Here is a 26521-nt window from a genome sequence, read left to right on the forward strand (position 1 = left end):
TTTATTAATTTTTCAAAACAAACAAAACAAACATAACATAAAAACATCCAGCTTTCTTTCATAAATATACAAACAGTGTGTCGGTTGGCTTACCAGTTTTTGTGCATTCATTTCGTAGTCTCAATTACAGTTACATTACATAATAACTCATATTATCAATCAAAAATTATATATCCTAATATCACTATTAAACAATCATTTGATTATAATTTTATTCATTCATACTTTATGAGATAACTATAATTTACTTAGTTTATTTTATAACAAATCATATAGTCATACCAAATCTATCCTGAAAACATTTTATAGATATGATATCAATAACAAAGAAAAGAAAAAATATCTTTTTATATAGTCATTATTATCTAAAATTCTAAGTATTCTATTATTGTATTTTATCATCCAACCATTGATAGAAAAGGTGCCAAATTTTATAGAATTGTTTATCTTCTTGTTCTCTAATTTCAAATGTCAATCTATTCATTTCAGCACATTCCAATATTTTCTTAATAATTTCTTCCTGCAATGGTATTTTCTCATTTTTCCAATTTTTAGCAAATACAATCCTAGCCGCTGTTAATACATTTACAATCAGGTATTTCAAATCTTTATTATATGTATCAGGTAAGATTCCCAATAAAAAGATCTCTGGTTTCAAATCTATGTGCTTCTTTGTCATTTTTTCCAACCACATGTGAATTTTAATCCAGTATTTTCTAGCATCCTCACAAGTCCACCACATATGGTAATATGAGCCAGGTATCTGATGACATTTCCAGCATTTTTCAGATTTATTCTTGAACATTCTTGCTATTCTTGTTGGGGAAAAGTGCCACCTGTAAAACATCTTATACAAATTTTCTTTATAAGCTATTGACATTGTCATTTTATAATTTTGAGACCACAATTTTTGCCATTTCTCTAAATCAATCCCATATCCAAAATTCTTCCCCCAAGCAATCATAGTTTCTTTAACTTGTTCTTCCTCTAGTTTAATTCCCAGTAAATAACCATATAATTTTTTAATCACCTTTTCATCAGTACCTGTCAAAATCTTATCTAGATCAGTCAGTTTATCATAAAATCCCTCTGCTTTAGAATCTTCATCATATCTTGAATGTATTTGCACATATGAAAACCAATTCATCTTTATACCTTGTTCCTCTAAGTTTTGCATCGATTTAAGTTCACCCTTTGCATCCAATATTTCCCCATATCTAACTGTTTGTTCCTTCTTATAAATTATAGGATAGGAAAATGCTTCAATGGTCGATAACCAAACTGGAATTTTCAAATAACATTGTCTTTTGATCTTCTCCCAATTTAACCACAAAGACTCCCGTATATGATGTCTTCTAAAATAACCCTCTGTTTTAGTTCCCTTATACCATAGAAAAGCATGCCAACCCAACAGCAAATCATGTCCTTCTAATGTCAACAATCTGGTCTTTCTTAATGTTATCCATCCCTTGGCCCACATCAAATTTGCAGCTTGATAGTACAACTCCCAATTAGGCAAACCAAAACCTCCTCTAATTCTAGCATCTTGTAAGAGTTTTAGCTTTATTCTCACTCTCTTACCTTGCCATATATACTTCAACACAATTTTATTTAAATCTTCAAAATAGTCTTTTCCGAACCTAATTGGTATTGTTTGAAACAAATATAAGATTCTGGGTAATATATTCATCTTGATTGTTGAGATTCTCCCTATTAATGACAATTGTAGATTTTCCCATTTCTTCAAATCTAAGGCTATCTGTTGTTTAAGTTTAATATAATTATTCTCTTTTAATGTACTACATCTTGATGTCAAATATATCCCCAAATACTTAACCTTGTTCGTGACTTGAATTTTCAATAGGTCTGCCAGTTCTTCTCTTTGTCTTAGTAACATATTCCTTGTCAAAATCTTTGTTTTGTCTTTATTTATTTTCAGACCAGCCACCTCACCATATGCCTCTATCTTTTCCAATAGTTTTGGAGCTGTTTCTAAAGGGTCTTCCAAAATAAAGGCTAAATCATCCGCAAAAGCTTGCAGTTTAAATTCTTCCTTTTTAATTTTCATTCCTTTTATGCTTTTATCATCTCTAATATTTCTATTCAACACTTCCAAAGTCAATACAAATAGCAAAGGTGATAGAGGGCATCCTTGTCTTGTACCTTTTCTTATATTAATAGAATCTGTGAATTCTCCCTCTATCATTACCTTTGCCGTTTGCTTATGGTATATAGCTTCTATTGCTTGGATAAATTTTCTGGCAAAACCCATCAGTTCCAGTAGTAGTAGTAACATAAATCTCCAGTTCACATTATCAAATGCCTTTTGGGCATCTAGAAATATCAAAGCCATTTGCTTTTCAGGATGTGCCTCATAATATTCCAAAGTGTCCAGGATTACTCTCATATTGTCTTTAATTTGTCTCTTTGGCAGAAATCCATTTTGATCTGGATGAATAAAGTTATTTAGATATTTTTTAAGTCTTTCTGCCAAGATTGAAGCAAAGATTTTATAGTCTGCGTTTAGTAAAGTAATAGGTCTATAGTTCTTAATTTGCAGTGGATCAGCCTCTTCTTTTGGAATAAATGTAATATAAGCCTCTGACCATGTTTAAGGTATCATCTTCTTTGACATAGCTTCATTCATGACTTCTAGCAATGGAATGCTCAATGATTCTTGTAGTGTTTTGTAGAATTCTGCCGGTAGCCCATCTGGACCTGGTGCTTTTCCATTATTCTGTCTGTTAAGTGCTTTGGTTAGTTCCATCATTGTTATAGTACTTTCTAACATTTTTTCAGTCTCATCAGGTATCTTAGGTAGGTTAGCATTCTGTAAATACTGTTTGACTTTTTCCTCATCAATATTCTCTTGCTTATATAGTTGCCCGTAGAAGTCTCGAATAATTTCCTTTTTCTCTTTATTACCATAGCAAACTTGACCTTGATCATCTATTAACTGCGATATTTTCTTTGATTCTTTCTCCTTTCTCAATTTATATGCTAGCCATCTACCTGGTTTATTTGCATCTTCAAAATAGTTCTGTTTAGCACTTCTAATTTTCTGTGCCAATTCTTCTTTCTCTATTAGACCCATCTTATGTTTAATTATGTCCAATTTTAGTTTAATATCTTTTTTCTGTGGCATTTTCTGTCATTCTTTTTCAAGTCTTTTATACTCATCTTCCAAAACTTTAGTGGCTTGCCTTTTCCTGATATTCTTTTTTCTTATATAGTCTATTATCAAGCCTCTAGCTCATGCCTTCATTGTATCCCAAATGTTCTGAATTGAAGTATCTTCTTTTTTATTTTCTCTCAAGAAAAAAGCCAATTCTTTCTCGATCCATTGTGTAAAATCTTTTTCCTTTAAAATAGTATTATTTAGCGTCCATCTCAATCTTTTTTTTGTCCTTTCCATTTAATTGTCATTGGATTATGGTCTGCCCAAGTACTTGTTTTAATATTTATTTCTTGAATGTTAGATATTAGTTCTGTTGAGATCCAAACCATATCTAATCTGGACCATGATAAATGTCTGTTTGAATAAAAAGTATATTGTTTAGTTTTAGCATTTCTTTCTCTCCATATATCTTTTAGGTTTAATTCATCTATCATTTTAAAAAAGGATTTAGGGAGAGTCTTTCTGTTTTGCTTTGTTGTTATTGCTGTATAGTCCAGTTTATTGTCCACAATTCCATTAAAATCTCCCATCATAACTGTATTGGCATAGTCCAGTCCAATTATTTTCATGTGTAATTTTTTATAGAATTCTTCTTGTTTATCATTCGGAGCATAAATTGCAATCAAGAGTGTTTTTATATTATTGTCCATTATTTCCACCATTAATACTCTTCCATCTTCATCGGTATAAATCAATTTTGCTAGGATAGCCTCTTTAATGTATAAAACCACTCCTCTTTTCTTACATTGAGTCAAAGAAGTAAATATTTTCCCTAATTTTGGCTGTACTAACAATTGTTCATATTTTTTTTTAATATGTACTTCTTGTAAACAAATTATAACAAATTTAAATTTGTCTAATTTATGAAAAATTTTCCTTCTTTTAACAGCTGAGTTAAGTCCATTTATATTCATTGTAATCAGTTTTTTCTCTTCCATGATTATATTTTGTAATTAGGTTTGACAGCTCTTGTAGATCTTGGTTCACGTTGTTCTTTGATTTCCACTTGCCAACCTACTGCACCTTCTTCTTTTTCAGTCCCCATTTGATCCTCTTGGAATTCAATTAGTGAAACCTCTTTTTCTGCCTCTTCCTCTCTCCTTCCAAAAAATTCTGCGTAGAAAAGTTCTGCTTTCTCAATTGAATCAATTCTGTGTCTCTGTTCTTGCCATGTAAACATTAGTCCTTCTGGAATCAACCATCTATAATTCACCTCCTTTTTCAATAGCATTTTAGTCAAAAATCGATATTCTCTTCTCATCTCTCTCACTCTTCTAGGTATTTGTTTTAAAACCACAATCTCCTTGTCTTTGTATTTCAACGTCTTCTCTCTTGCCACTTGTAATATTTGTGTTTTAATGGATTTTTTGGTGAATCTAATGTGAACTTCTCTTGGTAAATTGTTCCTCATTGCATATCTTGTAAAGACTCGGTATACCTCATCTACTCCATCCATCATCTTTTCCTCTGTTATTTCCAAAGCTTCAGCCAGAATTTGTATCATTATCGCAGCTAAATTTTGTCCTTTTTCTTCCTCTATATTTTGAAATCTGAGATAGAATTCTGACCTCTCCATTTCCCACTTCAGCATCCCACTTTTATCTTGCTCAACCACTGTTAATCTGCTGTCAATATTTCCATATTTCTGCTGCTAATATTTTTTGTTAATGATCTTATTCTATAAATTCTTTCTTGATACAATAATTATGTTTTAATGTAGATTTCTAACAGTATTTTAATATCAAATGGCTCATATAATTAATATAATTAAAGTAAAAGTTACACTCTTTGTTATTTTATGAATTACCATTAATAATATATAGTTCTATTAAGTCCAGCTAATATACTGTAATACTAACAATCTACGATAGCTTAATACACAATAACTTAAGATATTACTTAAGACTTAGAGATTTCTTATTAAACATCAATCCAAGAGGCTTGCATAAGTTAACAATTCATTTTTTTATCCATTAATCAGAGCCTTGACTTTATATTCTACCCCATTAGCTTTTAGACTGTAATTATCCCAATTAATCTGTTTACATTCAGGAAGAAGAAAGAAAATAAAAAGCAAAAGAAGTTTCTAATGGACCAAAAATCTATTATATGATCATGATATACAAGTCGATCTCTTTTTTGTATTATTCCTTCCTATTAATTAATTACCATGCTTTAACTTTTTCTATTAAATACTACATCAATTTGTTCCCTTAAATTACATTTTACGCTACCTGCTGTCAGTTGCATCAGCCACTCTGTCATATGGTGAATTGTATTTCTCTCTTCACTTTCACTTTCCACCAAATGCTCTTCAATTTTCTCCTCTTCTGTGTGCTTCTATATTGTCCACTCCTATAGTCAGTTTCACAGCACACTCACACTTTCAATTTTTCTCTCTTAACTCCTTTTGCAACAATGCTTAATCATGCTCCTTCCTCTCCACTGATACGAAATAACACTTTGTCCTCCAGCTCCACAGTCACCCTTATGCGTCTCCCTCTCCATTTAATTTGTATGATTTATCTTTTTCTCACTGTTTGTCTTTACGTCCACCCTTCCAAATATACACAAATATGAACCCTGAATGCTGGAAATGCAAAAATAAACAAGGTACCTTATTTCACATGTGGTGGTCTTGCCCCAAAGCAAAAGAATACTCAAACAAAATTAGAATATGGTTGCAAGAAATTATTGGACTTCAAATAGAACTTAAGCCTGAAATGTTTTTGTTAGGGATAATTAGAGGGGCATTTAAGAAAGAAATTGAATACATCATAATATACATATTAACAGCGGCAAGAATAACATATGCTCAGACCTGGAAATTAGCTAGCACTCCCACAGGTAGTATGATTCTAAAGAAAATTATAGACTGCGCAGAAATAGTAAAACTCATATTAGAATTGCAAGAGAGGGAAGAGAAGGATATAGTTAGAAGAAACTGGAAAAGTTGATGTCACAACACTGCAAAGATTGTATTTGTGTTGTTATTTTGTATTTGTGTTGTTTTTAAATGTGTAAAACTCAACAAAAATTTATATTAAAAAAATACCAAATAGCCTGGATTGCACAATGGCTAACCTCAATTTGGCCTCATAAAAGTAAGACCTAGGGCAGGTTCAAGAAACAAGTCTTGAAATGGGCATCCTGCAGTTATTTAAAGCAAAACCATGGCTGTGAAGAATTTGGGGGCTTGTGCTTGCTTGAAACCTGACTGTAAGATCACAGAAAGTGAAATAAAACCTCTGAAAATAATTGGCATGGATAATTGGATACTGTAAATTTCTTTCCAGAACTTTTTCTCTGGCTGCTAGACCTTTGTGGCTGAAAAGCTCTCCTTTTGGGAGCCACTGAAGGAATGTTTTTCTGCTGCCTCTTTCAATGCCTTCCCCTTTTCATCAGACAAATTAAAAGCACCCATCAAGTCTCTCTGATCAGATCAATTCTTAATCTTGGGACAGAAAAGGTGTTCAACCCGTACCTTTTATGGCCTAAAGAGGGGATTGTAGAAAGTTAGCACTCATCTTTCTCTAGGTGAATGAAATATTCTAGGAAATATTTAAAAAGCAGGATATTATATTTTCCCTAAAGGAGGAACATGTTTCTAAAGATATAGAGCCTCGGCTCCCTGCCTCCCAGCAGATATTTTGGTGCCAACCTATCTACAAGACAAAAGGCTGGGGAAGCTTATGTACAAAACAAAAGACCTTCACCCTCAGGACATAATAGAATTAGCCCTCTATCCATCTCACCACATGGCACCCGGGAAGATTGCATCATCCAGCAAGGTTCAAACAATCCTGGGACTCAAGACAGCCTACAAAGTAACCCCTGAATGGCTCCACGGGAGTCTGACAACCTATCAGAATACATACCCTTCTAGGAACAGGAAGCAGAATACATACCCTTCTAGGAAATTGTGTCTTGGCCTCAGTGGTGGGAGGATGTGAGTATGGAAATTCTATGCAGCAGACAGCCATGTTATAAATGCAACATATGGAGGTGCTAGGGAATAATTATGCACTGAGGAAAGGTGCAAGCAGAGTAAGCAGATGGGAGCAGATGGCATAAAAACAGGAGTGGACAGGAGGAAGAAGCAGAAATGACCTGAATGTGTTATTCTGCAGGTTTGAAAGGGAACTACAGCCACCTATTTCCACAACCCCCATCTCAGACACACCAACTACAGCCAAGCCTCCTACAACTGGTCCCATCTCAGACACACCAACAACAGCCAAACCTCCTACAACTGACCCCATCCCATTGATGGGATGGTGATAACAGAAAAGGAAGTACAAGATTTATTTCACAGACAAAAACCAGGAAAAGCAGTAGGCCCAGACAAGATAACTCCTTCTTGCTTAAAAGTCTGTGCTGACCAATTGCCCTCCATCTTCACCCAAATCTTGAATAAATCACTAGAAATGTGCTATGCTCCTTCTTGCTTCAAATGCTCTACTAGCATCCCAGTGCCAAAGAAGCGCTCTATCAAACAACTGAATGACTACAGACCAGTTACTCTGTAGCAGGGGTGAAATTCAATCACCTTGCACCACCTCAGGAGAGGTGAAGGGACAATTTGAATCGTTTTGGAGAGATGGTAGGGATGATTTGAATTGGTTGGCCCTACCCATGCCCACCCACCTTCCTTTTAGAGACTGAGCTCCACCAAGCCATGCCCACCAAGCCACACCCATAAAGCCAGTAGGAAAAATTTTTGAGTAGTTATGAAAACCTTTGAAAAGCTAATGCTGTCCCATCTGAAAACCATCATGGATCCGCTGTTAGACCTCCTGCAATTTGCATACCAAGCAAATAGACAGATGATGCTGATAATATGGCTTTGCACTACATCCTACAAAATCTTGAATCTCCAAAGACCTATGCAAGGGTCCTCTTTGTTGACTTAGTTCAGCATTGTAAACCATCATTCCAGACATTCTTCTAACTAAACTAAACCAGCTAGCAGTACCTGAAAACACTTGTAAGTGGATCATAACAGACAGGAAATATCAGGTGAAGTTAAGCAGAATCACATCAGATACCTGTGTATAATTAGCACGGCCCTCTCCAAGGCTCCACTTCTCTTCTCACTATATATCAATGACTGCATCTCAAAAGATCCCTCTATTAAAGTACTGAAGTTTGCAGATGATACAACAATGATTGGTCTTATTCAAGACAATGATGAATCTGCATACAGACGGGAGGTTGAACAACTAGCCTTGTGGTGCAACCAGAACAATCTTGAACTAAATACACTCAAAACCATAGAAATGATAGTAGATTTTGGGAGAAACCTTCCTATACTACAATCTCTTACAATACTAGACAACATAGTATCAACAGTAGAGACCTTCAGGTTTCTAGGTTCTATCATATCTCAAGACCGAAAATGGGCACCTAGCATCAAAAATGTCATCAAAAAAGCACAACAAAGAATGTTATTTCTGTCAGCATTCTAGAAAAACAAATTCCAACAGCAAAACTCTGAGACAGGCATTTTCTCAAAGTTCGATTTTATTAGAGTTGCCAAGCTGGCACACCTGGGAAAACCTGAATCTGAAAGTTCTGGATTTTCCTCCAATAATTAAAAATTACAAATCCATCCCCTGCACCCATCATTCCATCTAATGCTCCAATCACCATCGGTTCTAACTTGAGACATCCCTTCAACCATGCCTCATCCAGATGTAGAAATAACATGACCTTGACTTTAAAGAAGAATGTTATTATGTCTAACTACATACGCTCCATAAAAATCCCTCCTACCAAATTCCCAAGCTTTACAATGTGGCAGCATGGAAGCTTCTGGTGCTAATATGGCTTCCAAAGCTGACAGGCACCCCCCCGAAGAAAAAAATCATGTCCTGAAAAATACAATAGACAAAACACAAGGGGGTAATGTGCAGTCCATCAATCCACTTAACCCCCTCTCCCTCCCAGGGGGACCCTTTGGTTTGTCAGGGAACTTGTCATGGAATTTTTTAACTAATCCAGTGGTAGTCAACCTGGTCCCTACCGCCCACTAGTGGGCATTCCAGTTTTCATGGTGGGTGGTAGGGGTTTTGTCCCCTACTTAATAAATCGCCATTACTGTGGAACCGGTGGGTGGTTAGAGAAAATTTTACTACTAACAGAGATACAAAAGTGGGTGGTAGGTATAAAAAGGTTGACTACCCCTGAACTAATCCATCAGCATTTACATCCCAACTTTTCCCCCAAGTAGCTTCTGACAAGGGTTAGCACTTCCATAGCACTAAATATTGTAATCGTCCTCTTTGTAGTCTAGAGTCAAGAATTTTTTTTATTTCATAATGAGTTTCACCATGTATTACCATTGGTTTGGGGGGAGCTGCTGGTATGGGTTGTAGATTGGATCCCACAGCAGGTTTTAATAAGCTGCTATGGAAGACTGGGTGTATTTTGCCTAATATGCGAGGGAGGCTAAGTTGAACAGTAACTGGATTGATCACTTTCACTATGGGAAAGGGACCAAGGAACTTAGGTCCTAACTTTTTACTAGGAAGCCTCAACCTAAGGTATTTAGTTGACAGGAATACTTTATCCCCCACCCTAAATGGTGGCTGGAGAGACCTATGTTTGTCTGCTTGTTTTTTAAATTATTCAGCTGCTTCCGCTAACCTTTCTTGGTATTTTTGCATCCTTTCTTTAATGATTCCATCCAGTCTGTTATGAACATGGATGTTGGTGGATCTCTAGAGCATGGGAACAAAATTCATGCCAGTAGTAATTTGAAAAGGAGTTAAGCCAGTATTACTGTGTATTATTATAAACCACTTATGCAAACAGTAATAAATCCTCCCAGTTTTCTTGCTGAAAATTTATATAGCATCTAATGTATTGTTCCACCATGGTGTTCGTTCGTTCAGCGAATCCGCTAGTAGCCAGATCAAAAGCTGAGCTAAGCCCTTGGGATGACCCAATGACTTTTAAAACTCCCTCCAGAACTTAGCAGTAAATTGAGCACCTCAGTCTGAAATCACTCACCATGGCACTCTGTGAAGTCAATAAATGTGCTTCACAGTTTTGCTAACTTTTTGGCAAAAGGTAATCCACTACAAGCAGTGAAGTTGGCTTGTAGAGAGAACAAGTCGATGACGGTGCAAAGTACTGTATTTCCTCCACTTTCTGGTAATTCAACAATAAAGTCCATTGCTATTTTTTCCCATGGCTTTGTTGGTTCAACTACTTGTTGGAAAAGTCCAGGGGATTTCCCGGGTCTATGTTTCATGATGGCACAAATTGAGCAGCTTTTTACATAGTCCTCAACATCAGTTTTCATTTTGGCCACCAGAATTGTCTTCTGACCAAATGGAGGGTTTTTAACAATCCAAAGTGCCCCCACAACTGAGTCATGACTGCATTTTAGTACCATCAATCTCATGGTACTGGGTACATAAATCTTGTTTCCTTTCCAAGCCAGCCCTTCCCTCAGAGTCAAATTGGTGTGATTTTCAGCAAACCATGGATCGCTTAAAAGTGCCGCTTTAAAATCCACTGTTAGTTTATCTGCAGAAAGTTCAGAACAGCGTTTGGCTTGAGCTCTGGTGGTCGTTTGGGTGGCAGGCTGGGCTTCTGAAATCATGGCATGTACTATTTCTTCTCGGCGACTGTCAAATTGGGGTTTTCTAGACAAGGCATCTGCCAATAGGTTATTTCCCTCTGGAATATATTTCAGTTTAAAATTAAACTGCTTAAAATATTGAGCCCAGCGAACTTGCTTGGGGAAAAGTTTTTGAGGAGTTTTCAGAGCCTTGAGGGTTTTGTGATCGGTCCACACTTTGAATGGCTCCTTAATTCCTTCCAAAAAATGACTCCAGGACAAGAGAGCCCATCAAACAGCAAAAGTCTCCTTTTTCCAAACCGCCCACCTACACTCTGTGTCAGTTAGTTTCTTAGAAACATGGGCACAAGACAATAATTTATTGTGGAAGTTTTTTGAAGTAAAACTGTGGCCACACCCGTACCACCTGCACTATAAATCACTTGGACTATAAATGGCTTTTTTGTATCGGGATGTTGAAGGGGTGTTGAAGGATGGGTTCCTCTGCAAACAAGTGATTCAGCTTTTCAAATGATTCTTGACAGTCCATAGTCCAAGTAAGCAACTGGTTAGGTTTTGGCTTAGAGGGAGAAGGTTGGTTTTTAGCAGTAGTGTCAAAGGGAGGGCTACTTCCACAAAAGAAGGAATAAATTGTCTATAAAAGTTTGCAAATCCCAAGAAACTTTGAAATTGTTCATGTGTTTTAGGAGGCTGCCAGTCTAACACACTTTTCACTTTTCTGGGATCCATTTCAATTCCCCGGTTTGACACTTGGTAGCCCAGATAGTCGATGGAAGTCCTATGAAACTTGAATTTTGAAAATTTGGCATACAGCTCCACAGCTAAAAGTTTTTTCAGCACTTGCCTCACAAGTTTCACATGCTCTTCCAAAGTTTCCCTGAATATAAGAATATCATTCAGGTAAACCAGGACCCCTTTATACAGATGTTCATGTAACACCTCATTAATCAACTGCATGAATACTGTGGGGGGCCTTTGGAGGCTAAAAGGCACGATTCTGAATTGAAAGCTCCCCAGCAGGCAGTTGAAAGCTGTTTTCCATTCATCTCCCTCTTTTATGCATACGTGGTAATAAGCTTCTCTCAGATCTAGCTTGGTAAATACCTTTCCTTTTGACAAGTGGTTTGTCAAGTCTTTCATGAGGGGTAGAGGGTATGTGTTTTGTACACACACCACATTTATCCCCCTAAAATCAATGCATAATATAAGCCCCCCATCTTTTCTTTAAAAAGTACAGGGGCTGGTACTTTAGATTTCGCTGCCTCAATGAAGCCTCTAGCCAAGTTGATGTCAATGTATTTCCTCAGTTCAGTCATTTCTGCAGGCATCATGGAGTACTTTTTGGGTTTTGGCAGTTTCACCCTGGGTTCTATCTCAATGGTACAGTCTGTTGGTTTGCCAGGGGGAGGATACTGCATTCGTCTTCACTGAATACTTCAGCCAAGTCTCTGTATTTTTTAGGAATGGGGGCTCACCTGGCAATGCCTCTAAAGCTGCTGGTTCTGACGTCAGGATTGGATTAACCAGCAGTCACTTGTCAGGAGGGACTGATGGTAGTGGTCCAACTCAGAGGTGGTATTCAGCAGGTTCTGACCAGTTCTGGAGAACTGGTAGCAGAAATTTTTAGTAGTTCAGAGAACTGGCAAATACCACCTCTGACTGGAGATTTTACAGTATCTTTCCCCTGCCAGGTCGACCAAACCATGGTAGGGGGCCATTTATCCAGCCAGGTGAGACCTAATGTCACTGATTCTGACATCTTGGGAGCTACTACAAAACATATGAGCTCACAATGCCTCCCCATCTCTAATCTGACAAGATCTGTGACTTGTGTGGCTGGGGTTCCACCTATTAAAGTCCCATCAATCTGTTCAAATCTAATTGGGTTCTTAAGGGGTTTCATTTTTATCCCTAGTTGCTCAATAATGGGTAGTCCAATTAGGCATCTGATACAGCCTATATCTATCACTGCCTCCAAATCCTCTTGCTCCCCCATTTCTGGCACTGTTAGCTTTACTTTAACTGTAAAGGAGGGGGTGGCTGCACTCACCATTGGGTCCTCTTCTTCATTAGCCTCTCCTAGATAAACTCCTTTAGCCAGAGGTTCGTCACTGTCTTCTGTGGGGAGGGGAACCTCAATGGCTTGTCTGGAAAAATGGCTTGAGTCTGGAGGCTTGCGTGGCATCCTTTGACCTTGAGTGGCTGTTGGTGGCCGCACCTGTGAGATTGGGCATTCAGATGCCCTATGCCCAGTTTAGCCACAACGATAGCGACTTAGTCAAGAATGTAAGAGTCAGGGACGTAGATCCTTTCTGCAGCAGTGGGGACCCTGTGGAATTTAAATCCTCTCTCCACTGAGCACACACAGCTGAAGTTTTTCTTGCTCACTGGTTACCAATAAGAGGCTTCAAGTTTGCTTGAAGAGTCAGAGTTTAGTCCATGTTTCTCAACCTTGACACCTTTAAAATGGATGAATTCTGTGAATTGACGTCCACCCATTTTATGCCTGCTTGAGAAGGCATAAAGTTGAGAAACACTAGCTTAGTCACTTACTCATGAAGCACTGACTTTGACAGAGCATAGGGCCTGCAGGCTTGGAGGAAATCTCCCGAATAGAATGGGAACTTAATCAGTACTCTAAGCATGCTTCTTCTAAGATTGCTACCACATGTGCAGAATAAACAGCTGTAATTCATTCCATATCTTTTACTGCCTGTCTGCAGCCATGAAAGACTGGACCTTTGCTTTTGTTTGCTGTAAACAAAAAATAAAGTGGAACATCTTTGTCTTTTTTTTTACTCTTGGTTGAAATGATAGAAATATTGGCCAATTTACCTTTTAGCCCAGGTGACAGGAAGTACTGTAAAACAGTTGTTGGGGGTTTCTTCATCATTCCTCAAAAGTTATGCCCATCAAAGATAAAGCAGTTGCACTTACTTTTCAAAGGTGGGGGGAGGGAAGCTAGGAAATCACTCCAATGGGTTATATGTTTCCATATAGCCCAAACAAAACACATGGGCAACTCTGTGGCTAAAGTAAAAGAAGGGATTGAAATCCAGAAAGGGATTTCTTAAATCTGGTATACAGAGCAAAATAACAGAAAAGTCCTTAATCATGTAATGATTCTGTCTGTGCATCAACATCAGTGATGGGATTCATTTTTTTTTACTACCGGTTCTGTGGGCGTGGCAGGAGAAGGATACTGTAAAATCTCCAGTCAGAGGTAGTATTTGACGGTTCTCTGAACTACTCAAAATTTTCTCTACCGGTTGTCCAGAACTGGTCAGAACCTGCTAAATACCACCACTGATCAACACCCCTTTGATTAAAGAAACAATAAATATACCAGTCTTGGTGAAACAATGGTTCCAGCAATCACTTTCACATATTTGTTTCAGAGGCTTGTGAATAATAGCTTAAATAAGCAATGATTTTAGTAACCCTGTTGTCAATATGTTTTTAGCAGAATCTTAATAAAGAAATTTCAGGTAACCCTATTTATCAATATTGCCTTTTCAGGAATATGCTACAGGTATCACCATTTTCTCTTAAATACCAAAACAGCATTTGTGTGTTATAAGCTGACAATAATTTTAACATACCAATATAACTTTCACACATAACCTTTCAAATAAAATGTAAAGTTTCCATTTCAGTGGTATCAAATTTGCTTTATGTGAAATAGATAACAGTTGCTAGCAAACATCCAAATGTGATACTGATTAGAGAACTGTAAAAAAATCGCAGTGAGACATTTGTAAGTTTGTAAGCTGTTAGAACATTTTTTAAAAAGCAGCAGCATAAGACTATCTTCCAGAATTGCACTCCTACATTTGTATGCACATGCAGAAAATTCTCTGATCAACATGATGAGTATAAAATGGAGGGACTATTTTAATGCAAATAAAGTTTGAATAAAAGGGCTATTCTTTTTTAAGTACAGCATCTGGAGCAAGAAATAAAGTTTAGTGAGTGAGAGCCCTTTGTTTTTGTACTGAAGGAAGTTAGGGAAAGAAAAAAATTATACTATATTATAGTTGGGAAGAGAAAAATAATATTCAGAGTTTTATTGCTATGGTTTTTTTTGATAAAATACTTATATATGAAAGATCTGTTTTATGTAGAGAAGCTAATGTGTCTGCTAGAATAAAACTGAAAATAATTCTGAGGTCCAGGAAGGTTATCTGCTTGATGAATTCTTTTTGATGTATTCCTAGTTATCTATTTTTATCTCAAATCAAGGCTTCCAAAGTGTTTAATCTGTAAACAAAAATAATAGAAATGAAGTAAACTAGCTGAAGTTTACTTAAAAATTTAAATATTTCCTTTCAGTCTATCTTGAAAGACTCTCCCAGCTAAAATTCTATGTTCAGAGAATCTGAATGTTCTACGTGCTCATTTTTTTCATTCATGATTTTTATTCCTCTACTACATAATTTCCAAATATTTTTAAGGTATATAATTGGGGTGGGAACCTCCATCACTCTCACAATTTTCAAATTATCAGTTTTCATTTTAATACAAAAACATCGTTGTATTATTAGAAATGAGCTCCATGAGAGTTTGAGCAATCTCACTTGAAGATTCTGCACCACATCTAAACTAGATCTGGATCTCTGTGAACCCACATGGGTCCTGTTGAGAGGTTATCCCATAATTCTAGGCTTCCCTGCATCATATTTAAAATGAATGTAAAATTACTATTACTATTATTATTATTATTATTTTAAATATAGAGACTGCAAACAGCTTGGAACTGATCTATTTCCACAATTGCTGTAATTCTTTCCTCCCTCCATTTCTTAGCTGCTGATTCTAACAGGTCTGTTAAGTGGGAAAAAAATCAGCTCCTCATCTCCTTATACAACTACAGAAGTATATACAATATGAAGCAAACAAAGTGCGTGATTATAGGGGCCAGCAATTTATTTTATTTCTCTTTGTCATGAATGGAAAAGTGGATAGAATTCATGTTTTTAATATGTGGGGAATGAACATATGTAAATTATGCTCCTTCACATAAGGGATACCTGACTTCGGTCCTTCTTAGAATTTACCCGATTTCTCTGGAAACAGAAAGTTGGCATATAATTAAGCTACTTGTACACATACACCTTTCACTGTATGCAAACTGTGCCAAGAACCTATGAACTTACCTGGAGCTAACATAAAGGTGTCAACTAGCAGCCAACATGACATGGAGATCTTCTAACCGCAAGTAGCTGTTTTGCACTTTCAAGAAAAGAAGCCCTCTCCTTATTTAATCATTTGTCAGTGCTCTTGATAAGCAGAGAACATCAGGAAGAACAGCCAGCCACAGTTCCTCTCGGGATAAGTCTTGAAAATCCATGGCTCCTGGCTCAGATCTTCATGGAAACTATCAGGATCCAGTGAAGGAAGTGCAATTCTCCATCATGTCCCTTCCTCTCAGTTCCAAGAATGTATGGATAGTGGTGCTCCTGAGTAGAATCAGCTGGACAGTAGGAAGCACAAACTGTCCCAAGGAATGTATATGCCAATACCTAGCTGTCAATTGCACAGGAAAACTGCTGGAAGAGTTCCCAACTACAATTCCACTGGATACCAGGCAACTGGTTCTGGCTCAAAACAAACTCAGCTACTTGCCCTCATTAGAGTTGCATTTTCTCAGTGACTTGATCTATCTAGATTGCAGCAGCAATACTTTAGGCAAAGATCTGGATTTCACTTTTGTCAGCATGATCAAGCTTATCTACTTAGATCTCAGCTTTAACAACCTCACACAGGTAACATTTGGCACCTTTTCACAGCTCAGCCGTCTGGTGGTGCTAAAACTCTCAGACAATCCCAGCTTGATGGAGATTGAGAAGGATTCTTTTGCTAACAATACCTGGTTGAGGCACCTAGATGTGAGCCGCTGTAGTTTGATGTTCATTGATACAAGTACGGTCAGGGACTTGCCTAATCTGAGAAATCTGGGTTTAGGTGAGAATCCCTGGTTCTGCAATTGCTCCTTCATGGAACTATGTAGCTGGTTAAAGGAGAGTGGCATAACTATCCTAGGTGAGTTTGAAAAACTGGGATTATAATGGATGTATTCTGTTCTCAAACTAGAGGACTATTGTATAACCAGCAATTTTGCACTGAACAATTTTGCACGGAGTGCAATTTTGCGCTGTTTCTCCTCAGCTCATAAAATAAGGAATGTAAACTAACACATTTTATACCTGTGGAGCTGAATAAAGATCTCTTTAAAATGAAACTAAAAAAATCTACATCAAATAAGAGACTAACCGGATAAAACAGTTCAAAGGGACCTTGGAGATCTTCTAGTCCAGCTCCCTGCTCAAACAGGAGACTATTCTTAAAAACCTCTAGTAATATGTATGATTCTTGCATTAAAAACAAAGGCATATCTTTTATTTAGAATTTTGCTATGTATTATTGTTGTTGTCTTCTTTATAATTAACATTGGCAAAACATCATGTAGCTCACAAAATATTTCAGCTTACACATGTGGTTTTATACTATTTGGCTTCTTCCATCAGTATTGTTCAACAGTCAATTCCTATTTTTCATGTGTCTCAGAAAGGCAAATTGCATTGAAAAATGAATGTATTGGCTAAGAGAGTTCCACTTCTCACTGATGTCATACAATTCAACTATAGAGTTGCTGTCCACTCTGTGTCAAAGAGCAACACTGTGTGTGTGAAATAAACACATCATTTTTCTGGTTTATATGAGGGTGATGGTTAAATTTTAATGCTTAGTGTAAGTTGATCTAAGAGCAGGAGCTCCTTTTTCTTTCCCCTAGTTGAAATAAGACACATATTATTCCATGCTAGCCAATAGCACAAGATAACACTGATAATTTGGTGGCTTCAGTTGACTGCTGTCTGTGTGGTCAATTCATGCCATTCTCTAAAAGTAACATAAGGGTGTATGATATTCCGGGACTTAATATATTTAAGGATGAAGGGGTCCTTGGTGTTCTCTGAGCTTGCTTGTTTTCTTGCAGAAGGTTCATTATGCAAACTAGGAGGGCCATTTGCTGTCAGTTTAAATTCTGGTGGCTTGCCTATCAGTGTTGGTGGGGGTGGTCTTTGGTTGGGCTGTTTGCTGTTGGCTTCTTTGGCAGTTTCCACTAGCAATCAGCACTGGGATCAGCATATACTAATTCCAAGTTATCATAAGACCAACAGTCAAGTAAACAATAACCTAATCAACAAATTGCCAAGGAAACAAACAGGACAACCAACAAGGACAGGCAAGCCCCAGAATATAAACTGACAGCAAACAGCACTCTTTACTAGCACTGATGATGTTACCCAATTTGGATAATGAAACGTCTATAAGAAAACAAGCAAGCTCAAAAAGCACCAAGGACACCCTCCCCACCCCCATTTAGCTACGTTTTTCTCTTCTCTTCTCTTTCTCTGCTCTTTCTCTACTCTTCTATTTTTTCTTTGACTTCTTGCCCTTAATAAATTTTGTTTCTTATATCTCCCTCTTCTATTGTCATAACATTACAATGTTATTATTATGACATTACTTTCTCTAAAAAATAACTTCAATAGTCATGTATGGTATATTTTTGTGTGAAGTGTATTAAAGTATGTGAGTGTATTGAAGCCTGCTAATTAAGAACCAACTCCCTTTGTTCTGAGACTAATTAGTTGTTTTAGATATTCAAAAATAGACATGCAGGAGGAACTAAGTTTCACTCCTCTTTTCATGCTTCTAGAACAGACTCAAAGGCAGATGAAGTGTTTTCGCCACTCCACTGAGAGAATACAAAAAACATAATAGTAGACAACATCTATAGATCTAAGATATAATTCTCTGCATTTCCAATTAAAAGATAAGAAAATTATGGGAGAGATCCTTTGCCTTGGACAACTGCAAATCAGAATAGCTCATGTGACAATGGATAAATTGCCTTAAACTTATTTCTACACACATGTGTTGGATGAGAATCAAAAGTATTTACATAGCAAAAATAAGTCACTCTCACTTCATCTGCTTCTTCTGATTATACCGTCCTAAACCATCCCAAAATCTATTGGATTCCACTATAGTATAACCTGCCGAGATCCTGAAAAGCAAAGTCTAAAGCATTTCAAACATTATATTTTATATAATTTTATAAAAAAGATGAGAGCTAAACTAAATATGATGCTCAATATATTATTTTCAGAAGAGATTTCTGACTTATGAAATACAATCTGGGTCTGTGGTAGAAGGCTGTGAGGTTAGCCCTTTCCCTAGTGTTATTTCCACAATGCAGTTCATAATAGTTGCTGTACAAAACAAAGTTCAATATAACTCTAAAATTTCAAACTAATTCAAAACCAATTATGGTTAGTAGTTTATTGACCTGTAGAAAACAAAAGGTTGGGCATACTTGCAAATACTCTGGACTTCGTGTGAGCATGCCTTTCTCTTACTGATTAATAGCCCTATTTTTCAGGCTTTCACAAAAGCCTGAAAAAAACTCAAAGCAATTGCTTTGTGTGTGATGATGTATTTGTGCAGCTTCATATTTGCAATACTCTAAAATGGAATCAGGTTTTTCTCATTGCATCTTGAAGTCAGGTTTATTTAAAGTGCTGGATTAGAGATTGTGAGTTCTAGTGTTTCCTTCAGTGTAAAAGCTATCTAAATAACTTTGGCCCACTGAATCTCCCTACCTCAAAGAGTTGTTGCTGTGGCAAAATTTAATTTAATATAAATTATTAGATTTTGAGGTTACCTAATTCCAGAAGACTCAGAGGAGCTTACAATATTTGAAATACATAATTTAAGAAACATGACTGCCTAAACAAAATACCATCAATAACATCCAGATAAAGATTTAGCAGGAATGCCACATATACTCTAACCTCAGGCCTCAGAACAGAACTATGACTTAAGAAAATTCTGGAGTATTTGAAGTGTTGGACCCAGATGTATCTGAAGAGTTGTTCCTCCAGAGGGCAGAGGCTGTGACAAAGAAGGCACATTTCCTTGGTTCCACAAAGTCACAATATTTAATGGATGGGACCGAGAGCATACCCTCTCTGCCTGAGTGTACTGGATGAGCATAAACACTTGGAGATAGGCAATCCCTCAAATAACCAGGCCCTATGTCATGAAAGGCTTTATAGATGATGAGCAGCACCTTTAATTGCACCAAGAAGCCAATTAGTAACCAAAGCAGCTTTCACAACCACACTAACACGTGGGCATGTAACAAGGTGCAACCATTATTTCCCACACCCCTGCATTTTGAACCAGTTGTACGTTCTTGGTGGTTTTCCATGGCAGCCCCATGTACCATATATTGCAAGGAAAACAGGATGTAACTGCCTAAAGATCTCCTGGTTAAGAAAAAGATGCAACTTGTTAAATTGTGGGTGAGAGATGACGCAGGAGGCTCTGACTGCTTAGTTGCATCATTCAGAATGAAGACCGTAGCTGCGCCAACTCCTTTTACCATGGAGCTGCTCCCGGCTCCCACCAATGACGACTCTTTAAATTCCCGCCATCACGGACCAACCAATAGGAGGTGCGTACATAAATATCTAACACCCCTCCCCACCTGGTCTGGTTCAACCAATCCTGTCCTGCCTAATGCACATAATCCCGTAGGTAGGCGGGGCTCTTATGGGTGCGACCGGACCTGCACAGCTCAGTCATGAGCTGGTCTTTGAGCTGTTCAGATGGACTTCTCACTTCTCCAGCTCCCTCCATTGGAACCTCCTGGAACATTCTCGTTATGGTGGCCATTTTTCCTCCACTAGATGCCACCCTTTTTATCTCTCCCCTGGCTTGTCGCTGTCTGTGTTTGTCTGGTATGTGTTTGCTGTTTCCGTTTGGTGTTTTTGGTGCTATTCCTAGTTGTTGAGGTTGTGTTTCATTAGTCGTTAAGGCCTGTTCTGTGTTATTCCTTGTTTGGTCATGGTCTCCCCCTTCCTCTCTATGAGTGTTGGATCTGCGGGAAGAGTCTCCCCCTTCCTCTCTACTTGTAATGTATATATGTGAAGGGTGTCCCCCTTCCTCTCTGTTTATGTCTGTGTTCCCCCTTGTCCCTAGGGTTTTTAGTTGTTCAATGGGTCTTTTACAGCTTCTGCCATCAGTTGTGTCTACCCTAAGACTGGGGCCCCATTACCTGGGCCACTACCGCCGGTACCCATAGTGGTTCTCCTGTTAGGTTTTTAGCGTAAACTGGATTGCCCATTTGGAACATTCGGCATTTGCTGGATGAATCTAGTGGTCAGTCTGGATTGTAATTGGGGTGTAATCTGTCTAGGGGTGATCTCAGCTTTCTTCCCATGAGTAATTTGGCAGGGCTTTTATTTGTTGTTGCGCTGGGTGTTATGTGCTGTATACTTAATAACTTATCTATTTTTGCTTGCATATCCCCTGGCCCTAGTTTCTGGAGTGTTTCTTTCGTGTACCAGCCCATGCATTCTACTTGTCCATTCATTGACAGGTGTACCAGTGCCAATAGGGCATGCCTTATCCCATTCTGTGCTAAGAACCCCTCAAACTGGGTGGCTGTAAACTGAGGCCCATTGTTGGATACTATTATGTCCGGGAAGCCGTGTGTGGCAAATAGTTTCCTTAGATTCCTTATGACTGCCTCTGTTGTTGTGGACTGCATGATGCTGACTTCCAGCCATTTAGAATATGTGTCCACTACGATAAAAAATGTGTGGCCCCGTGAAATCGATATGTACCCTTGACCATGGTCTCCTTGGTGTTTCCCACTCATGGTTGGGTGCCATGGGGGGTGCTGGCCGGTTTTCCTGGCAACCCTTGTAGGCGGATACCCATGCCTCTATTTCTTTATCCATCCCTAGCCACCACACATAGCTCCTTGCTAGGGATTTCATTTTAACTATCCCCAGATGCCCTTCATGCAACATTTCCATTATATCGTCCCTTAAGTTTTTGGGAATTATTACCCTATCCCCACAGTACGCACCCTTTCAATATTGATAGTTCCGTTTGCCTGTTCCTGAATGGTTTTGTTTCTTCAGCTGTCTCCCTCTTGGGCCACCGTCTCCCTACCCAGTTCAAAATGTGCACCAGAGTTCTGTTTTTAGCTGTTGCTCTCACGATATGAGTTGCTGTTACTGGTGTTCGTTGCAATGTCTCTTTCAGGAGTGTGGTTGTCGCTGGTGCTGGATCCTCATCCTGGATGGGTAGGGGGCAATGACTCAGTGCATTGGCATGGTCAATGTCTCTTCCTGGCCTGTAGATTAATTTGTAGTCGTAGGCAGCTAAGAATTCTATCCAATGTGTCATTCTGGGGGACAAGATGTTTGGTGTGGCTCTGTCCCTCGTGATGATGCTGAAAAGTGGTTTGTGGTCAGTGACTAGTGTAAACTTTCTTCCGTATATGTATTCATGGAAACGCTTGATTCCAGCAACTGCGGCTAATGCTTCTTTGTCTAATTAGCTATAATTCTGATCTGGTTTGGATGATGTCTTTGAACAGAAGGCTATTGAGCTTCTTTGCCATTCGGTAATATGTGGCTGATGATCATGCCGACCCCGAATGGTGATGCATCACAAGTTAATATTAATAGTAAAGTCTTGTTGTACTGGATTAGTACGCGGTCTGAGGTAATTATGCTCTTTATCTCTTGGAACGCTGCTTCTTCTTTTTGCTCCCAAACCCAGGCTGCCTTCTTGTCAAGCAGTCTGTGGAGTGGCTCTGCCACTGTTGCCTTCTATGGTAAGAATATATGGTAAAAGTTAATGAGACCCAGGAAGGCTTGCAACTCTGTTTTGCTTGTTGGCCTGGGGGCTTCTTTGATTGCTTTAATTTTACTGTCCATGGGGTGGATCCCTTCACTGTCTATTAGATAGCCCAGGAATTCTACCTTGCCAGCTGCTAGCTGGCATTTTTCCTTTCTTCCTTTTAGCCCCACCTCTTTGAAATGGCTTAGGACTTCCCTTAAATGTTCTTGTAATTGTTCTTTGTCCTTAGCTGATATGAGGACATCAATGCGCAGAGATCCATCTGGCTTTATAGGTGTAACGATAGGGGTTTCCCATCTTGCATGGTCTATGGGTTCTAGGATTCTTTGGGAAATGAGCTTGTCTAATTGCTCATCTATTTTTGGTTTAAGCACGAATGGGACTCGCCTTGCTTTGAGTCTGATTGGGGCTATGTTTGGGTCTAGGTTAAACGAAATAGGGTCTCTGAGTACTTGCCCAATTTTCCATCGAACACGTCCTGGAATTCCTCCATCAGGTTGTGTTCCAAATCGCTTTCTGTGATGCTGTGGATTCTGGTGAAATCGATCCCCAATGGCTTGAACCATTTGAGTCCCAGCAGACTTGGCTGGTCCTGGTCGACCATAGTTAAAGGTAGAATTCCTGAGTAGTTTCAGAAGGTCACCTGGAATTCACCTATGCCAATGACTGGAATCTTGTTCCCTTGATAGTCCTTTAGGATTAGTCTTTGCTTGCTCAGCTGGCTTTTTGTCAGGTTGGGAATTAGACTTTTGATGGTGTCCCATGACACCATCGACAGAAGAGATCTGGAATCCACTTCCATCCAGCATTGTTTACCTTCTATTGTGACTTGGACATGGACTTTTTTGGAATTTGCCATGCTGGAGTGACCCACTGTCACAGTCTGGTGTGTTTTGCTCCTCGCTGTGGTCAACACGTTGCTCCGTCGGTTCCAGCTGAATTGGCCCTGGTGTTTCTCGGGTTGATTTTCCTGGTTTCTTTGAGGTGTACTTTGTCTTGGCCTTCTGCTGTTGGCCTGAATGCTCGGCATGCCCTCGCAATGTATCCTCTCTGCTCGCATCATTGGCAGACGGTGTCTCAGAAACAGCATTCCGATCATAGGTGATTTCCCTCGCAACCTGCACACCAAAATTCCTTCTGCTTCCCCTCTTGGCTTTTGTGGTGCCTTCCTGAACGTAGTTGGTTCACTCCCTCATCATCGCCTGATCCCGACTTGGATTTGAGGTCCTCGTGGTGAATGACAGCAGCATCCTTTTGAAGGGGTTGCGATATCTAGTGAATGGCGGTAGCATCCTTTTGAGTGGGTTGTGGTGTCTTATTCATCTTCCTCAAAGCAGTGGCAGATTTTTGGGCTACTTCTATGGCTGATGCTTCTTTGATGGCTTCCTTGAGTGTTATTTTAGGTTTTGTAAGGAGGCGGTTTTGTATTGTCATGTCCCTGAGTAACCAGGACTACGCAATCTCTCATTGCCTCATCCACATTCAGGAACTCGCATGCTCTGGCAACGTCCCTCAGGCTCACAACGAAGTCATTGATGCTCTCTCCTTCCTTCTGGTCTCTTCAGTAGAATTCATGCTTCTTAATTAGGCTGGATACCTGCGAGGTATGATGGGCCCTCAGAATTTTCTTCAAGTCAGCCCATGCCATCGTTTTTACATCTCTTGGGGCTGCAAGAGCTTTAGCCATTTTGAAAATGGCAGGGCCACAATGTGTGAGGAAGACGGCTTTCTTCCTCTGTTCTGTAATGGCCATCAGGTTGCTGCTTTCCAGGAACATCTGAAATCGGTCGACAAAGGAATCCCAGTCCTCGGTTGATGGGTCGATCGGTGTGGGTGGCATATTGTTTCCAGACATGTTGAGTTCTTTGTTCGGTTAGTTAGCCACGTGCTCGTGGTCCCGCTTCTCTCAGTATCCCACCTTCATCACCAGTGTTAGACTGTGGGCGAGAGATAATGCGGGAGGCTCTGACTGCTTAGTTCCTTTATTGCTTCTTTCAGAACAAAGACCGCAACCATGGCAACTCTTTTTACCATTTAAATTCCCGCCATCCCAGACCAACCAATTGGAGGTGCGTATGTAAATATCTAACACAATTAATGCACAAAATAAATGTGTGCAAAGGCCCTCCTGGACACAGTTGCTCCCTGCTGCTTGAACAGTAGCTGTGAGTCCAAGACGATCCCACATTGCACACCTACCTGTTTTGAATGGAAAGTACAACCCCATCCAAGACTAATAATAAACCAGTCCCTGATCTCAAGAACTATATCTATATTTATATCTATATCTATATCATCTATGTCTATCTGTCTATCTATCTATCTATCTATCTATCTATCTATCTATCTATCTATCTATCTATCTAAGCAGCCCCGGGCTGACCTGTACAACTATGTATGATCAGCATACTGATAATACTAGACTTCGAACTGACAAATTACTTCACTCAGTGGTTTCACATTGAGCTTCAAAAGGAAAGGCAGAGTAAAACAGAAGCTAATATATTTATTGATATAGAATTCTGAATGACAGCACAAAATTTGAAGTAGTTGCTAGGCCTGTAAAAGATGAAGATTCCAGGCATAGCTCCCAGAATGGTATCCACCTTGAATAAGTGCCCCCCCCAGCCACTCCTATGTATGGATTTTAGAGATTTCTCTATTATTATTTTTTTACAAAGAGAGCATCCTGTGTGGCGTTTTCAGTTATATTGACCACGAGGAGGTATCATGTGATCAGTTCATTCTGAATGGGAATCTTCAAATGCAAATAACCATATATTATTCTATGGGGCTCAAATCCTCTAGTGGAAAATGAACTCACGGATCTTCCCATTTTAGATAACTAATTACAATGCATTCTGAGACCTTATAGGTATCCCTTCTGAGTACTATCCTTTATTGGTATGATTTCTAACATAAATCAAAGTCTGTTGTCATTCATGTGTTTCCTCTGCAGACCCTGCCAATATCACCTGCCACAGCCCTGTTTTTATGCATGGCTTGAAAATGCTGGAAGAAAAGCAGGAAGAATTCTACTACAAGTGCTACATCCATTTCAGCAACCAAGACTATCTCTTTCTGGGATTAGTTGGCTTTGGTATATTTTCTGCTGGCACTGTGTTAGCCTGGCTGATGGGAGTATGTGCAGTGATTTATGAGTTCTTAACTGCCAGAGGAGAAGATGATAAGGAGGAAGAGGAAACAGAGAACTAGAATGACTTGTCTCTATGCATAACTTGTCTCTAAACATACCCATGTATGTTTATTGTAAATATCTCCCAGCCCATTCACTAAGGTTGCAGTGATTATAAAACGAACAGTGAGACTTTCTTTTCAGTATAAAAGTATAAACAGATTATAATGAGGATGTAAATGTTAGCAAAACTCTACTGAAGTAGATCCCATTCAGCAGAGTAAAGGGTTTTTTTATTTTTACTTATTTTATTCTGGTATAAAAGATGGATCAGAATAAAAGTCAAAACAATTAAAAATAAATATCACACTTTTACATAAAACCCCATAAACTGTATTCCACATACATATCACAGCTATAAACCAACAATCATCATCATGATCATTTCAGTACTATAATAATGAAGGAGCTTTTCATCTCAAGAAAACTGGGGAAAAAGAAACTGCACTTTTATCTAGGCATTTTCATATTTATAGTTCTGCTTCCAAAAGGCCCCCAGTGCATAATTTTTATTTATTTAGAATTACACTGTGAAATAAATGTCAGATTGAAAGATTCCAAGGATGGGATTATATACAAGGACATCAGAGATACACAGCCTTAAAAATATGGGAAAAATACTGCCTAGAGCAGCAATGCTCATCAAAGAACTGGAGCTACTTGAATAAAAAGAATTGCTCTTATGTTTTTAAGTGCATTTCTTCAAAACATAAACATTTAATAACATCCCACAATGAATGAAAACATGCATGATTAACAATAAAGCATTGTATTACTTTCCAGCACTGAAAATTATTCTAGTGAATCCCTAAAATTGGCTCAACTC

At 38.5% G+C, this 26521-nt stretch overlaps 1 long non-coding RNA gene across 1 annotated transcript in view; it reads right to left on the minus strand.

The window, feature by feature from the left end:
• Window positions 1–1000: 1000 nt before the first annotated feature.
• The window catches only part of LOC148126247 (uncharacterized), a 279757-nt gene continuing 254236 nt past the window's right edge, over window positions 1001–26521 (minus strand). The window contains exon 2 of the long non-coding RNA XR_015743365.1: window positions 1001–1101. This is a non-coding gene — a long non-coding RNA (uncharacterized LOC148126247). The remainder of the gene's footprint in view (window positions 1102–26521) is intronic.

This window comes from Pseudonaja textilis, chromosome 3 (assembly GCF_049901715.1).
Source record: "Pseudonaja textilis isolate UNSWEBS1 chromosome 3, rPseTex1.2, whole genome shotgun sequence".
NCBI lineage: Eukaryota > Metazoa > Chordata > Lepidosauria > Squamata > Elapidae > Pseudonaja > Pseudonaja textilis.